The 17,640-nt window shown below is 44.7% G+C and overlaps 1 protein-coding gene and 1 pseudogene across 2 annotated transcripts in view; one reads left to right on the top strand and one right to left on the bottom strand.

Moving 5' to 3' along the window:
* Positions 1–17,640, top strand: part of CAMK1D (calcium/calmodulin dependent protein kinase ID) — a 428,325-nt gene that overhangs the window by 12,369 nt on the left and 398,316 nt on the right. The gene's annotated exons all lie outside the window — the stretch shown is intronic.
* LOC113921593 lies at positions 5,816–16,531 on the bottom strand (annotated as a pseudogene).

The following is a 17,640-nucleotide window of genomic DNA, read 5'->3' as shown; positions in this document are numbered from 1 at the left end:
CCATCTCTACCCTCATCGGCACCTCTAAACGTGTACAGAGTCTTAAGTGGGACAGAACCTGGTGCCAACGGGAGACCCTGCTCAAGAGACGTCTGGTTGGCTAGTTATACGTGTGGGAAGAAAGAGGTAAAACTATATCCAAGTGTGGCTGACTCTCCTTGGTTGGGGTAGGACAGGAGAATCTGGCTTAAGGCACTTCACTTATAAAATAAATACTGTTTGCTATAGACTGAATGTTTTTGTTCCCCCTCCCGCAAATTTGTATGTTGAAACCTAACCCCCAGTGTGGTGGTATTAGGAGGCGGAGCCTTTGGGAGGTGATTAGGTCATGGAGGTGAAGGCCTATGATGGAATTAGTACCCTGTTGTAAAAGAGACCCCAGGGAGCTCTGGGGCCCTTCCACCACGTGGGGACACAGCAGGAAGGCGGTCGTCTATGAACCAGGAAGTGAGCCCTCACCAGACACTGAATCTGCTGGTGGCCCTGTCTTGGACTTCCAATCTCCAGGACTGTGAGAAGTCAGTTTCTATTGTGTATCAACCACCCAGACACTTGTATACACAGTCCTGCCTTCTACCAAACTGCTCACACCCAAACCTTCAAGCCAGCCTCCCTTTAGAACATAGTATTCACAATCAACTCTTTCTTGCAATCAGAAGCTGAAGTCTTTCTAACTCACTTGGATACTGGCCAGGCCAGCTCTCTCATCAGTGGGCTGCCTGAGGTCCCACAGTTAGTCTGGACCACATCCAGAGCTTGGATGTCATGTTATCCCTGATGAGGGTGACAGTGAACATTCAGAGGCACCGTCCCATCACCATCAACATAGCGACAGTTACTGGAGAAGAAACCATCCATGTTAGAGATCTCTTACTTCAGCCGTTATTGTTATGTTCCTCAGTAATTCACTTTGTAGGTGCAAAATGAGCTCCCGAGGATGCATTTGGCTCCAGAGAGAATTCAGAGCCAGGAACAGTGAGTGCCGTTGCCCCCTCTGTGTGTCCCGCCCCCCGGGCATGCTGTGGCTCCTAGACCATGGGTCCGCAAGTCGGTGAGAGGGAGCCACATTCGGAGACCTGAGAGCAGAGTGGGGGCTCCTGTGGCCCCCATAGGGTCTCACTGCCAAAGACCCGCATTCGGAGCCCATGTGGAGGCTTCCCCACACATGGACAGAGCAGGCCTCACACACAGATAGCGCCTGGCTCAGATGGGACACCTACACATTTCATCAATATTTGCTGAGTGAATGAGTGGGTAAGTGGAATAAAAGGAGCATGGGCTTTGATCAGATTAAGGAAGTTCAAGTCCTAACTGTGCCATTTGTGAGCTATGAGACCTTGAGCAAATTACATGCTCTTTCTGAGCTTCTTTCTGTTTTCTCCTATTTAAGTGGGGATAACAGTACCTTACCTTTCCAGCTTATTGTGGGCTTTGGTTGTAAAAAAAAAGGGGGGGTACAAAGCATGCTACATATTTTAGGAGCTAAATAAAGGGGCACTGACTTGAATTTTAAGCAGGTAGATGTTAGACCCCATCGTGTGATTTAAACTTCATTGAAAAGGTCAGGAGTACCATTAGAGATTCATTCCTTTGGCTTAAAGCATTTTCTTGTAAGAAATTAAACAATAACAGCCACTTCTAGGTCAGTGGGAAAGAGTTTATGTTTTGTTAGAATGAGTTTGGAGAAAGAGATAGGAAAATGATCTTGAAAACCACAGGGGCTGGACTAGAATTAAGGGGCGGTAGTCACGTGGATGATGCAAGAGGGGGAGATTGGAGGCCGCGAAGTGAGCCAGACTCACAGTGTTCATTCAGCAAACAGTTTGTGAATATTGGCCACATGAGAAGTACTGTGACGGCCTGGTAGATATTCTATCTCTGTGGCCTGTGATGACCATACTCTGTGATCCTGATGGTCAGGTTGAGGCCCGGAGGAAGGACAGTGTGCTTTGTGTCCTGGGAATAGATGAAGAGCTGGTCATGGGATTGTTTTTCTGGTAGACTGTCTCCCATGACCCACTTCCCAGATGGCGGTCATGTATTCATTTAACACACAGCTGCTGCTGTAGCCGAGGGGGCTTCAGTGGCAAATGCGAGATGTGGTCCCCCTGTGCCCCACAGGTAGGCAGATGCATTCCAGTCTCTGTGCCCCGCTCCTGTGGTGTCTCCTGCTTCCACCACCAGGGCTCTGCTGCAGGGTGGTCTCTTCTGTCCAGGGTCAAGTGTCCCTAGACATAAGCAGGCCACCTGGGGCTCCTCTCTTCTCTTCTTCAGTCTTAGATTCTTCCCAGTTGAGGGTCAGTTGTTCCAAGTTTTCCATTTTGTGAGAGTTTTCTCCAACGGAACGAGAAGCTCTTTGAGAGCAGGGGCCATCTCCCACCCGCGGTGTCCCCCGAACCGCCCCCCAGTACCTTGGCACGCTGCGCAACAGATGGAGACTTTGTTTGGTTCAGTTTTAAAAATCCCGGACTCGCGAAGTTGTCTCCGTAGCTGCTCAGGAAGCTTGCTTTTCTAAATGTTTTCATTACTGATAAGCTCTTCAGAATGTTCCGTCCCTCTTTTCTTCCTCCGGATTTTGTCTCTATAGATCATCACCGCTTTTCTGCTTGTGGATTACTGACTCAGTGGATTAGCTGGGGTGAATTTTTAATCTGTGGGGCTTTGCCTTGCTTCCTCCCTCAGCCTGCTGGCGGGCTCTTTCTGTTGGCTGCCATCAGGACTGCGCTCCGGGAAATAAAACTAGTTGTCAGGGCCCCCAAACAGAGTCTTCCTCAGTAGGACAGCCCAAAACGAAATATAAATGAAGTTTGAATCATGACACCCTTCTGTCAGTTGGGTACCACAGTTGGCTGTGTCCTGTGGTGTCCTTTTAAATACTATTTTCTGGGGGCGCCTGGGTGGCCCACTTGGTTAAGCGACTGCCTTCGGCTCAGGTCATGATCTCAGGGTCCTGGGATGGAGCCCCACATTGGGCTCCCTGTTCGGCGGGAGGCCTGCTTCTCCCTCTCTCACTCCCCCTGCTTGTGTTCCCTCTCTCGCTGTCTGTCTCTCTGTCAAATTAAAAAAAAAAATACTATTTTCTGTTACTTTCCGTCTTGAGATATCCCACCTCAAGCATGGCTTGTTGTGGTCTTGAGATTACTTGTGGAAGCAAGGCATACTTGGCTTTCTCATCGTTTCCCTTGCAGTTCCGGCCTTTAGTGGCTTTGTGATTTTTTTCTGCATGTCAGTGTGTCTAAAACCCAACGATGATCCCTTCATTTTTCTTTCGTAGATGTGATGGCCGTAGAACTGCAGATGGGATGAAAATTTCTGGGCATATACAGTAGCATTTCCTGATGTTTTTCCCTCAGAATTTATTGAGCCCTTTGCCTCAGTGTCCCAGATGTAGTCCCTCTGAGGTAAAAGTTTTCCTTGTTCTCGGTACCTCGGCAAAACCTGAGTGAAAAAAAAATGTGCATTTTCTCTTTTTCCAACACCTATATTCTGGATGTATTAGATTTTTTGAGGAGATTGCCAAGACTGGAGTTAGTGCAAAGGTGTGGAGGTGGTTTGAAAAAGAATAATATCTGCTAGGCATGGGATATGTCACTAGACACTTGACCAATTGGTGGGTCATTTAATTTGTCAATGACCCTGTGTATTAAGGACTGTTTGACAGTTGAGAACTGACTGACCCCAGGTCCCGTGATGCATAAGTCGCAGGACAGGGATTGACCCTAGATCTGTCTGAAGAAGCGCTGGAAGGCTGTGCCTGGCCCACAACCGGGCTGACTGAGGTGGAGCAGGCTTCTCCAGGGTGTGTCCTAGAAATCTGCACCACTGGCGGGAGACTTGTGTGCTGGTGTGTCATAACTATGGTTCCTGGGTCTCTCGATCTTCAGCCTCCTTCACGGGTGCATTGGAGGCCTTGCCTTCGGTGCCGGAGCTGGGGAGTTGTATTATGCTCAGTGTGCAGGAGAAGGGCCTGGGACTTGGGCTCTATGACCTGGCTTATGCTTCCTCAGAAACCTCTGTGTTGAGAGAGGATGGGGCCTCAGGACTCGTTTATAGGTTAAGGATCCATGTTGTTATTGAGTTGCTATTTTCGTAAGGCAACATGAAGAACATCAGTTTTTTTAACACACCCAGAGAACACTGAGATTTCAAATCAGACTATTTGCAAAAGAAAAAACTGTGCAAAATACACATCATTTATAGCTTAGGTATCCATTAACAAAAGGTCATGTGCAATTCAGGCAGATATCCAGAAATTCAGATTAAGTCAGGTTTATTTATTTATTTAAATTTTTATTTTTTATTTTTTTATTTGAGAGAGAGAGAACACAAGCAGGGGGAACAGCAGAGGGAGAGGGAGAAGCAGGCTCCCCACCAAGCAGAGGGCCCGACCCTGGGATCATGACCTGAGCCGGCAGACACTCAACTGACTGAGCCACCCAGGCGCCCAAGTCTGGTTTATTTTCTGAAATGGCTAGTAAAACGTGCACAGGAATGTGATTTCTATCCTTATCCCTCCTGTTTGGGCTGGTGTTGAGCTGCTTACTTAGTGGCTTGTCGAACAAGTAGGGGACAAATATTGTTATATTGCTGACTCTCAGCTCAGTGTTCTTTTTTCACTGAACTTTTTAAAATTGTTTTTGTTCTGATCACACAAAAATAATTATTTCCCTTTTCTTGTTACAAAGTATTATAAGTGCTTTTCAAAAGTTTATTAGATCAGATTTACTTTTTCTCAGGGCAGGGCAATTAAACAAAATCATTAGCTGTGCAATAAAGGACTCATTATATACTATGTGCCTTAAATGGTTTCTTTATATTTTCACTAATTATAACATACCAGGAGAGAGCCAATAGAAATATTAAAAGTTTTGAACACCTGCTCTATTAAGGAAGACGTGCCAGTGTGATGTGCAACATTACTCATTGTTTCTCTCCAGGATTTGTTTGGAAATCTGTTTCTCTAATGATTTATATGCAGGATGACCTTTTCCTACCGTTCCGGGCAACGTCTTTGCATAAAGAAACACTTGAAGCTGTACTGAGTTCACATCCAGAGATAATCAGGAGCCGAGCTTTTTCATGTTCCAGTTTGAGGTTCTGACTTTGCCTGGGTTTCATTCTGGAGAAAGCATCTGACACACGCAGCTGAGCTCACAGGCCATGTCGCATCCCATTAGGCCTCATTCCTTTGGATTCTAGAGTGACCTCCCGGGTCCTGGACACTGATGCCTTCTGGGGCCAGCTTCACTGTGACACAGGGTCCCATGTTCCTCTAATGTGTTTCTCCCTCTGTCTTGAAATTCTTGATATTTTTTGAACAAGGATTCCCTTCCCCCCCCCATCCTCATTTTGCACTGAGTTCTGCAAGTTACAGAACTGGTCTGATCCCTTTTAATTAGAAAACTTTTCCCTCCAACCTTTCAGCCTGATGTCAAAGGGATTTTACTGATTGATTAAACTTTTCTTAGGGTTAGTGGTTAAACAATTTTTTGAACACTGAGAGTATTGGGTACTTGGGGAGGTCTTGTATTGTGATGTCCTGTGTGGTAATACTACCCAGGCATGGTCATACATTTTTTGGTATATAAAAAAAATCTTTGAGGCACTACTTTGCAAAACTTTGAGGTGTTCTCAGAATGCTGTGGCCTGCAGACTTTCTCAGTTTTATAATGGATTAAAAAAACAATTTTATTTACAGTTGGAAACTTAAACACAGAAAATCTTGGGTTCTGCATCTGTGACACTTCCAAGGCCTCTTGATCAAAGAGGGCATCAGCAGGCAGGGAAGCCAACACACGGTCCAATCCAGATTATTTTACTCACGCGCATCACCCAGAGCAAGGGAAGGCCTGATCCATTTTGCTGTGGACCTCAGCTCCCCACACTGTGATATCACCATGGGGGGTTTGGGCTTATTGTTGGGGCCTCTGGGAACATTCTCAATCTTTCGCATCACTAGAAGTCTGTCAGTGATTTTTTTCCAAACACCACGTGCTTCCCATCCAGCCAATGACATTTAGAGCAGGTGATGAAGAACTGGCAGCCATTTGTACTGGGACCACTGAAGCAGGTCTGGAGCTGAATGTCTAGGTTTAAAATTTTCATCTGCAAATGCCCCCCCCCCCAGTAAATACCCGTGACTCTAATATCTCCGTCAACAAAATCCCCACCCTGAATCATGAAATCCATTATGACCCTGTGGAAGGTGCTTCCTTTGTATCCTGTTGGAACCCCACCTTTTGTATAACCCTGAAGAAGGAGACTTGGAATGATGATGACAGGTAATCGTAGGCCTTTTCAGCTTACCACACACTTGAGCCGAGGGACTCTCCTGAATTCTCCAGTGCAGAACTGCCTAAAATTCTTGGCTGTCTTAGGCACAATGTCTGCAAAGAACTGGATCTTCACGCGGCCAACTTCCCCTGGCTGCCAGTGCTGACATCAAAACATACTGGATCTTATAAGTAGGTCGTTGTCTGTGGATGGGGGTATAGTCCTCCCTAGGCCTGACTCCTGGCTCTCCTGCTCACCGGCCGTATGTGTGTGGAATGCTGAGCCTCTGTCATTCATAGAACGGAGATAACAATGGCACACATTGTCTAAGATTGCTAAAAGATTTTGGTGAGATGAAATGCAGAAGTTTGTGCTTTTCTTGTTGTTTTGTTTTTGCATAATGCCTGGTATATATTAAGTGCTCAATAAATGTTAGCTGAAATCACTTCATTTTGGGCCTATTTCTGCCACTCTGATTCATGGCCAAATATGACACCTTTAACTCCCAGTTTGATAGCTTTCAAAAATGTGTCATAAAGCAAATGGATCAGCATAGATCTTTTAGGAGAATTTTAAAAAAAGGAAAAAAAAAAGGAGGGTGTTTTGAGATGTTGTCCTTGCATATGAAGGGCAGGGATTGCTAAATTTCCTGGTAATTGATATGTCAACGTGTAGCCAGAAATAATATTTGGAGGGTCAAACTGAAAAGAGGTAAGAATGCAGTTCATCACAGGTACACACACACACACACACACACACACACACACACACACACCCTAGTAAGAATGCAGTTCATCACAGGTACACACACACACACACACACACACACACACACACCCTAGTAAGAATGCAGTTCATCACAGGTACACACACACACACACACACACACACACACACACCCTAGTATATTATAGGCCCTATGGACACAAAAATGAAAAGGTCACAACCGCTCCTTTCCTTAAGGAGTTCTTAGAAGGTACCCTTTCATGATATTTGCTACATGGTCCCACAGAGCTGGAAAAAGGGAGACATTTGCTCATGTGGTTTCTTCTCTGATGTTACAGTTTACCGACCATGCACCTGCAGTGTCTTAGAACTTGGCATTGCAAGGAATGATGGGAGAGGGCTGCAAAAGAGAACAAGTGAGTGTTTGGCTTGGGTGACTGTGTGTGGGGGTGGGCTGGGAGCGGGGTGGAGAGGAAGCAGATCCGATTTCAGATCAGGTGAAACCCTTTTCCCCTCAGCCCTGAGAGCAGCTGAACCTGTTCCAGCCGCCAGTTAAGCGGATACATGGTTTCAAGTATGAGATAAAGTTCCTAATGCTGCGAGGTTTCAGTCACACTTGTGGCCCATTCTGTGTCGTAATTATTCAGTCTGACAACAGAAAGGAGGCTGAATAGTCCTTTCCTTTTATGAAGCAGATAACATCATGGCACTTCTGCTTTTCATGTGATTATTGATTTTATAAAATAGATTGATTTTTATCATGGTGCACACAAATCAATATATTTTTATAGAGCGTTTCTCACCTAATGTAAGACTCACATATTCAGTAATGATATAATCGGCTAGTCTGTCATTTACCCATCTCTTTTGGCTTAAAATGAACGGCTTGATGTTCAGATGAAAACAGCAAAAAGTATATCCCTGCGTGAAGTAGCTAGTGCATTTTATGAATTTCTTCCATTTCAATTTAGTCAAAGGCCTTAGTCTTTTCTTTAGACTTAGGGAAATAAAAAGGAGGTGAAGTGGAGAGAACGAGCTGTACCTTCAAAATAATTGTAAAAGGAGGTCACTTTTGTACATACATTGAGCACCAACAATGGGCCAGGTGCTGCATAAAGCCGCAGAATTAATGCTGCCCCCTTGCTGGTGTGCTTGCGGCCTGATGCAGACCAATGTGATCAAAACCTGCAGTTTGCTAAGAGAAATCCTGGGTAGCGTTTCTTAAAAGGGAAGTAGGAAGAACGTGAAAAACATGTCGCTTTATTGTGAACATGTCATCTGTCAGGTTCCTCTGGTAACCGGGCTCAGCCTGGGTTTGTATCATGCGGTCCTCACATGGCCTTGAGCAGATGTAGGGACATTATGGATTTTCAAGCCACAGAATGTTGACTCTGGAAAGGGCCTTGTGAACATCTTGTTCTTTGATCAGGTTAAGGAAACAGAGGCCTGGGACGGTTGGGGCCTTCCTCAGGGCCACACCGTGAAAGGTGGCAGATTTGGTGTAAATAATAGGAACTTTTGTGTGCAGGGCTCCTTCTGTGATGGCGCTGGGATTACAAATGCTCAAGCTCTTTAGGGGACGGAAATGCATGTCGGTTCTCCTTCGAGAGGAGTAAACATGATTGTAATCTGCCTTCTTCTTGTCCTACTTTTGATTCCTTATCAAACTCTCAGGGAGGCTGAGGAGTGTGGTCCTCGGGAGCCCCTGTCTCCGCTGTTGTGAGAATTCAGTGAACCGGGGTGCCTGGGTGGCTCAGTCGTTAAGCGTCTGCCTTCCGTTCAGGTCATGATCCCAGGGTCCTGGGATCGAGCCTCGCATCGGGCTCCCTGCTCGGCAGGAAGCCTGCTTCTCCCTCTCCCACTCCCCCTGCTTGTGTTCCCTCTCTCACTGTGTCTGTCTCTGTCAAATAAATAATAAAAAAATCTTAAAAAAAAAAAAGAATTCAGTGAGCCGACAGAGGTCAAGTTCTTAGCACAGCCCTGCCTCACAGTGAGCACTCAATCACCGTGAGCCGTGACTGTCAAGAGCTACGCGACATGGGTGAGCGCAGATGGCTGTGGGGCTGGCCTTGTTTTCTGTGCTTTATTACCGTGTGGCCTTCGTCCTTCAGCGTCAGCGGCTAGGCTCTCCTGCCTGAGGGGGCTGCTTTCATTTCAGGAGACCAAGTGTAGGAACCCCCCATCTGCTAACTTATTGTTGGGTTTATTTCTGTCATGGCTTGATGATTTTTAGTTGTTGATGAATGGTTTTCTGTGGCTGACATTGCTAATTAGGAGACAGCCCCGTGTGTGTGTGTGTGTGTGTGTGTGTGTGTGTGTGTGTGTGTGCGTGTGTGTGTGCGTGCGTGCGTGCGCGCGCGCGCACGCGTTTTTGCATATAAGAGATATTTGATATTGTTTAATTAAGTTTCGTGTCGTCTTTTGGAAAGCTGGTTGTTCCGCTAAGCCCAGCACCTGGCCCTGGGAGGCGTCCAGCCTTGACTCTGGAAGGAGTGTCCGCTGAGTTTCCCGAACAAGTCACTCTCTCAGCAACTGCTCTGCTGCACACAGATCTCCGCTCCTTTGTTTTTCCCCTGCTTGCCAACGGGGTGCTAACCTTTCTGAGACAGGAAATTTTGTCGGATGCATACAGTTTTCACAGGTAGGAAAATATATTGTCTTCAGGCTCGTTCTCAAGCTTTCAAAGAGGACAGAGCGGACCTCTCAGGATTGATTAGAATCACAGTCTGAGTTTTTGGAAGGTGGTGATGTAGCACACATACTGACACGGCCCGAGTTCACCTTCACAGTGCTGGGCAGTTCTCATCATCTTGTTAATTGGACGGTTTCAGATGAGCCAATTAGCCTGTGTCAGGAGCATGCTAAAATCGGAGAGATGGGGAGTTTGGCAGTGCTGTTGCTGATGAGTTTTCAGAGCGCAGACATGGCTTTTCTGGGGGCTTGGGGACATAAGGTAATTCAGCCCATAGGCTTTTTTCCTATGCGACTCTTTTAAAGGAGAACAGGCAAACACCAATTGCATTAGCTCCTATTTGGAATTTATTAGTGAAAACCATGGTTTAGAAGGTGTGCCGAGTCGGTGCTGGGCCTCATCAGCCCAAACTCCGGCACCTTCTGTCCCTATGATACTGTGTAATGGTAATGCACATGAAGTCCTTATGGTGTGCATCACACTTATTCCAGATTATAAACTGCTTGTGGATGAGCCTGACATACCTCTCGGTAACTTGTATGGGATGTTGCACATGAAATACTTAGAAATGAAATGGAAGATGTAGCTGTCTACCAGAATACAGATGCAAAAAAAATATGAATATTGCTTTGAAGGATTTTCAGCCCCAGAAGTTTGAAAACCAGAAATTATAATGGATAAGACAACTCCATTTCCTGAACACTTTAGTTAAGAAATACTTACGCTATCAGTAATAATAGCACCTACTATGTTCCAGGCACTTTATGAAAAGCATGTCGTGTAATCTTCACAACGTTCCTGCAAGGTTATCCTTTAAAATTTTTAACAGTTGGCACAGAGAGGATAAATAACTTGCCCAAAGATGTACAGCTAGGAATGGAAAGACCTGGGATTTGAAGCCATATCTTTTCAAGCCCAGATTTTTTCCCCTGTACCTCTGAATATGTATCCCAGCTAACCAGATGTTTCTGTTATATAATTTGTTTAGGGGTCAGAGCAGATGATCTGCCTTTCTGAGTGTAGTTTTTGATCTGAAGTATTTGGTGTGACTAAATAATCAAATTAAGTAACTGTCAAATCCCTCTTTGTTCTGGATTTACAGATTTAAATACAATTAGAATAGATTTTCCCCAAATGTTTTTTTTAGGTACTGTGAAGAGCCTTTTGTGGTAGAACTAATTTTGGTGGGTAGGACAATGAGAACTCAGGGAACATTCAAGCACAAAAACTGACACAGAATTTCAGAACAGGCTCAGAATGAAGTCTTCCTTTGACTAGTGAATTGAGTGACTGACAACTCAGGCAAATGTCAAAATGACTTTAACTTAATGCCCACTGCTTGGGCTTTATCTTCGCAGGTGTTTATTTCACCAGACACAGGCTTTGGATTTCATTAAATCCGTCCATTTCAAGTCTCCTTGAACTTCACAACCACCTGAGATTTCCTTTTAATATGTCACTGCCCCTTTCTGACCTATTATAAGTACAAAGGATGTTGAAATTGTGTTAGAGAAATAAATATTGAGGAAACTGTACAATTGGAAATGGGCATACTTAGGACTTTTATGAAGGGGTAGAACACTGAAATAACCTTTTTACCTTCCCACAAGAATTACAGTTAAGAATTCTACTCCCAGAGCTAACATCATACTTAATGGTGAAAGAATGAATACTTTCTCCTCAGATCAAGAACAAGGCAAGATGTCTGCTCTCACCAGTTCTGTTCAACACTGTACTGGAGCTTCCAGACTGGACAGTCAGGCAAAAAGCCAAAAAACAACAACAACAAAAAAACAAAATAAAAGGCCTCCAGATTATAAAGTAATAAGTCTCTATTTGCTGTCTCTATTTACAGATGACATGATCTTATAGAGAGAAAATCCTAAACTCCACTAAAATCTTCATTAAAAATCTGTCTACCCCTAATATGAGTTCATCAAAGCTGTAGGATACAAAATCAATTTATAATATACACTACACAAAATCATTTGTATATATATTCTGGGAATGAACCATCCAAAAACAAAATTAATAAAACAATTTCATTTATAATGGCATCAAAAAGAATAAAACAGGAATAAATTTGCCAAAGAAGTACAAGACTTGTACACTGCAAAGTATAAAATATCATTGGAAGAAATTAATAAAGTCCTAAATAAGTGGAAAGACATCCTGTATTAATGGATTGGAAGACTTAATAGGGTCAAGATAGCAAAAGTTCCTAAATTTATCCAGAGTCAACATAGTATCTATCAAAATCCCCAGCTGCCTTTTTTGCAAAAGTTGACAAACTGATCCTAAAGTTTATATGGAAATGCAGAGGACCCCAAAACAGTATTGAAAAAGAACAAAGTTGGAGAAATCACAGTTCTTGATTTCAAAACTTATTACAAAGCCACAATAATCAAGACAGTGTGGTGCTGGCATAAAGACAGACTTCTATAGCTCAGTGGACTGGAATTGAGAGTCCTGAAATACACCTTCACATTTATGGTCTATTGATTTTTTTTTTTTAGATTTTATTTATTTATTTGACAGAGAGAGACACAGCGAGAGAGGGAACACAAGCAGGGGGAGTGGGAGAGGGAGAAGCAGGCTTCCCGCCGAGCAGGGAGCCCGATGTGGGGCTCGGTCCCAGGACCCTGGGATCATGACCTGAGCGGAAGGCAGACGCTTAATGACTGAGCCACCAAGGCGCCCCTGGTCTTTTGATTTTTGACAAGGGTACTTAAGACAATTTGATGGGGCAAAGAATACCCTTTTCAACAAATGTTGCTGAGACAACTGGATCTCCATATGCAAAAGAATGAATTGGGACCATTACCTGACACCATATACAAAAATTAACTCAGAATCGTTCCATGACCTATATACCAGTGCTAAAACTATAAAACACTTAGAAGAAAACATATGTGTAAATCTGTGTGCTTTGGAGTAAGCAGTGTTTCTTAGATAGGACACCAAAAGCCCAAGCAACGAAAGAAAAAATAGACAAATTAACACTTCATCCAAACTGAAAACTTTTGTGCTTCAAAGGACATGGTCAAGATGGTGAAAAGACAACCCACATAATGGGAAGAATTTTTTTTGCAAATCTGATAAAGGGACTGTTATCTAAAATATGTTTTAAAGCACAACTCAGTAATTAAAATACAACCCAATTGAAAATGGACAAGGGATCCAAATACACATTTCTGCAAAGAAGTGTACACATGACCAATAAGCACATGGAAAGATGCTCAACATTGTAAGCCAACGCGGAAGTGCAGATCAAAACCACAGGGAGATATCACTTCATGCCCCCTGGGTTGAGTATAATAAAAAGATGGGTAATAACAAGTGTTGGTGAAGGAGACATTACTGGTGACAGTGTAAAATGGTGCAGCTGCTTTGGAAAACAGTCTGGCAGTTCTTTAAGCGGTTAAAATACAGTTACTATGTAAGCCAACAATTCTGCTCCTAGATATATACCCAAGAGAACTGCAAATATGTGTCCACACAATAACTTTCACGTGGATGTTCAGGGCAGCCTTATTCATACTAGCCCCAAAGAGGAGACAACTTAAATGTTCATCAACTGATAATGCATAAACAAATGAAGTATATCCATACAAAGGTATAATATTTAGCCATAAAAAGGAATGAAGTAGTGATACATACTACAGTATAGTTGAACCTCGAAAACATCAGGGTAAATGAAAGAAGCCAGTCACCAAAAACCACATAGTGTGTTATTCCATTTATATGAAATGTCAGAATAGACAAATCCGTGAAGATGGAAAGCAGATTAGTGGTCACCTAGCACTAGGGGAGGGCTTGAGGGGATGGAGAGAAGGACTGCCGAAAGGTGCCCGTTTTTTGGTGGGGAGATGATGAACATGTCACAAAATAGATTATGGCAGTCCTTGCATGTACTATAAATATACTGAAACCACTGAATTGCACACTTTAAATCAGTGGATTGCAAATTATATCTCCATAAAGCTTTTATGGAAAAAAGGAAATCTGTTTCTCTCTCTCTCCATCCACTCGTATTTCCTATAGTAATTGATGGTTGGAAACAACTCATTTAATAATATTTATAAAATATTCTAAAATATGGCTTTAACTCATGATGCAGAATCCTATTTTAGGGCATGGGTAAATGACACACCATTTAATGTGAAACCTAAGTTATCAAATAACATGATCCCAATTTTGTGGAAGAACATTTATAATTATATGCCTAGGGAGAGGGCTAGAAGTATGTACATCAACTATAGTGATAGTAGTCACCTCTTGGGTGTTGAAATGAAAGATAACTTTAATTTTCTCCTTCTTGCCTTGCTGTATTTTCCAGATTTTTTTTAATGCTAATCCCTTATTAGTGATCAGAAAAAGAAATTTTATGTACAATTTACATATAAGAGACTGGTTTAAAATGTTTCTAAAATAATAAGGAACTAAGAAGATAACCTTACCTTCACATATTTTATTTTACAATTATTACTATTCTCAGAATAATGACATTCTTCCACATTTTGACACTCACTGTATACCTAATATAAAATAGCTAACTTTCACTGAGAGCTTAAAAAATATAATCTGTACATTAGACATCGTAAGCTTTTTTTTTTTTTTTAAGATTTTATTTATTTGACAGAGAGAGACACAGAGAGAGAGGGAACACAAGCCGGGGGAGTAGGAGAGGGAGAAGCAGGCTTCCCGCCGAGCAGGGAGCCCGATGTGGGGCTCGATCCCAGGACCTTGGGATCATGACCCGAGCCGAAGGCAGATGCTTAACGACTGAGCCACCCAGGCGCCCAGACATCGTAAGCTTTTACTGTAAGTTAGCGGTATGTATCTTAAGCAGGTCATAATTGCTCCATCAATGCTAGCTATCTCTTTCGGAATGTTAGTTCCGAAATACCTTGTTCATCTCTAAAAAATTGGGCCATAACACTTCTCTTTCACCTGCCTCCCCACCCTCCTCTAGTAGCAAGTCGCTTTCCTGACTGGACGGTGAGGACATGGAGCCTCTAGGGCCAGGGAAGGAACCTCAGATGTGTCTTTCCTGAGCTTCGCGTCCTTTCTGCAAGCACCTGCCGCTTAGCATCTCTTGTGCAGCTAGTGTTCCGTGTGTGGCTCCAGGCAATACCTGGAGCAGTGATTCTCAGGAGATGTCCACTCTCCAGTGATGTCTGTATCCCGCGCCTCCTTCAGCGGTATTTTGTGAGACTGTTTTGGGGCACTGGGCTGTTTCCCCCTCCGCTTTGGGAGGAGGAGACTTCTAAGCCCTGGCTGACTATAGAATTTTTACCTGAGTCAGCCTGGAACTTAACGGTTTTTCTGACATTCAGCTTTTTCCCCTCAGACTCTGGCTTCTGGATCCTGTGTCTGCAAAGAAATGGTGTCAGGTAAAACTGGTTAAAAGCAGAGGAGAAGAAAGCCGTGGAATGTGCTGGTGTGCCTGTCTTTCCCAGGACATACTTGGGCACGCTCAGTGTTTGTGTCTCTGCTGTTAAAAGAGTTAAGAGAGCTTCCGATCGGCTGATTGCAGAGGGTAAAAGCAAAAGCGAGAGCACATCTCATTTAACGTGCCTCTTTAATTAATAAATTGTGAAAAAGGCGCCGTTGCAAGCCCTCTGAGGTATTCATAAGCAGCTCTGTGGTCGCCTGGGGCTAGAGGTTCCAACCGTTTTTCGGATAAACTGTGCAAACATGGAGGTTTGTCTGCTATGAAAAGAAAAACATCACAGCCTGAGGAAGTTGTGAGATATGGCATGAATGTGAGTGCATTACCCAGCTCCCCGAGTCATGTCATGTTCTTCTAAAAACTCTGCCGTTGAAGGCAAATGCTTTATGAGCCTCGGAGAAAGGTGAGGCTGGTGATTCCAGTTGTGAAGACGATTTTTGTTAAATCTGCCTGATTTACATCCCAGGGAGCTGCCGGAGATGCACCTGTGCTTCGTCGAAGATGCTTCTAGTCCCTGCGTTTTCACTGGGCATGACCTGCAAGACGCAAGCACGTCAGGTTAGAGAAGGGTCTTGTTATCCAGGTTCCAGGTGACTCACGGCATCACCTCCTGAGTTAGGGATGGTGTGAGGTTGTGAAGTGAGTTGAAGGGTTTGGGTGGATGGCCGGCCATTGCAGTGTGTCCCGGCTGTGTCTTTCATGTGGCTGTAAGCCCCTGGATGTGTGCTAGATTGCTGCTGTTGGGACAGGCTCTTTAGGATATCATGCACTCTGGAAACATCCTGCCTCGTCTCCCCGCGGGGAGTGTGGCCACAGGCACCTTCCTCAGGCTTCCTGAGGGACGCTAAGCATGGGAGCAGGAGTGGGGCCAGCTCCGAACAGCGCCTCCAGGATGCCCTCCTGCAGCAAGCAGGCCCGAGTGGGAACGTGACCTAGTTGTGTGCCTCCCAGCACATTGGCACAATAACCAGACCTTCCTTCCTCCTCCCCTCACAGCAAGAATAATTCTGCTGAGCCTTTTGGAGGCCGGAGGGCCAGTTTTAGTAACGTGCCCTTTCCTGGCTGGCTCTCGTCCATTTATTTTGGATGAGTGTTAATGGCCGTGAGTTTGAAAGTTTTATTTTTAAGGAAACTGTCTCTCTTGACCCTGTTGTCCTTGTCAACTGTTATCTGTCTGAAGCCCCTTCCTTCTTGGGGAAAAGGCTGAGAACAAAGTGGTCACAGGATTGTCACCTGTGGTCTTCTTTTTTTTGATGTCTTCCATATGGATTTAGGCCAGGGGAGCCGGGGGTGGGGGTGGGGGTGGGGGTTGGTGAATTCAGTGTACATACCTGTAGTAGGTCTCCCAAAGCCCCAGTGAAAAGGTCACTTTCCCTGTAGGTCATTTTTGTGCTAGCCATGGGAGGCACTGCCCCGCCCCCCCCCCCCCCCCCCCCCCAGCCCCGGGAGCCCTGGCTCCACCGTGCAGGGTGACTAACTTTGGGAGGTGACTGGTGGTCCTGGATGGAATTTCCTTTTGAGTCATGGGTGTGACCAGTCGACTGCCCTGGCTGCTCTGGAGGAATGAATACGTGATGTTTATCCTATACTTGACCTTTTAGAAAGCACTTGCTTGGCATGGGCTGTTCATCTTCAAAGCCGATGCAGAATTTTTGCAGTCCTTCTGCTGGCGATTTGCACCAAGGGGCTGGAAAACTGCGAAGTGGTTCAGTCTCTGTTGTACTCCCTCGCGGAAGGGATTTCTCTGATGGGTAGACGTCTAGAGCTAGAAGGGATGATGTATATATATATATATACAGCTTATCCTCATGTTTTACAGAGAAAAAAGAAATCCTGGCACAGAAGGGTTCAGCGTGTTGCTCACGCCCACACAGCTAGTCAGGGACAGAATAGGACAGTGCAAGAGCAAAACCCAAGTAAAGAGAGCAAGGCCAGGGCCCAGAATGGCCCCCAGGGGCACTTCCGAAACTGTCTCCAGTCTCTCGGTTCCCCAAAGCTCGTGTTACGGGAGAGCAGGAGCTTCTAGTCTAATGTGTAAATGACACACAAGAAACAGAAGCCCAGAGGGGTGGAGGGACTTGCTCAAGGCCACACACCTAGTGGGTTACTGATCCTGGACTGAAATGCAGGTCCAGTTATGCCCACAAAGTGGTCCTTCTGGCCCACTAGATTCAAAACGTACTTAGGTCCAGGGTGCATGAGTATGGGAGGCTGTCTGTACGTTATCTTGACTTTATGAGTCACATTGATGGGATTCAGTTTGGGGCCACGAATGTGCTCAATGTCTGCCACTGAATGGGGTGGGGGTGTGTGGGGTTCAAGCCGGTTCTAGGCGGCTCTAGAGCTGATGTGTCGAGCTACCACCCTCTTCTGCTAAGAGTGAGGAAACCTTTTTCTTGGGTCCTGGTATATTTAGGGATATAGGGGAAGATTTCACTTCCGTTTTAAGTCAGATGTCTGCCTGGATTCTTGTTATTCTCAATACAAAGTGAGT

This window comes from Zalophus californianus, chromosome 9 (assembly GCF_009762305.2).
Source record: "Zalophus californianus isolate mZalCal1 chromosome 9, mZalCal1.pri.v2, whole genome shotgun sequence".
Taxonomy (NCBI): Eukaryota; Metazoa; Chordata; class Mammalia; order Carnivora; family Otariidae; genus Zalophus; species Zalophus californianus.
This window is presented reverse-complemented; position numbering and strand designations above follow the sequence as displayed.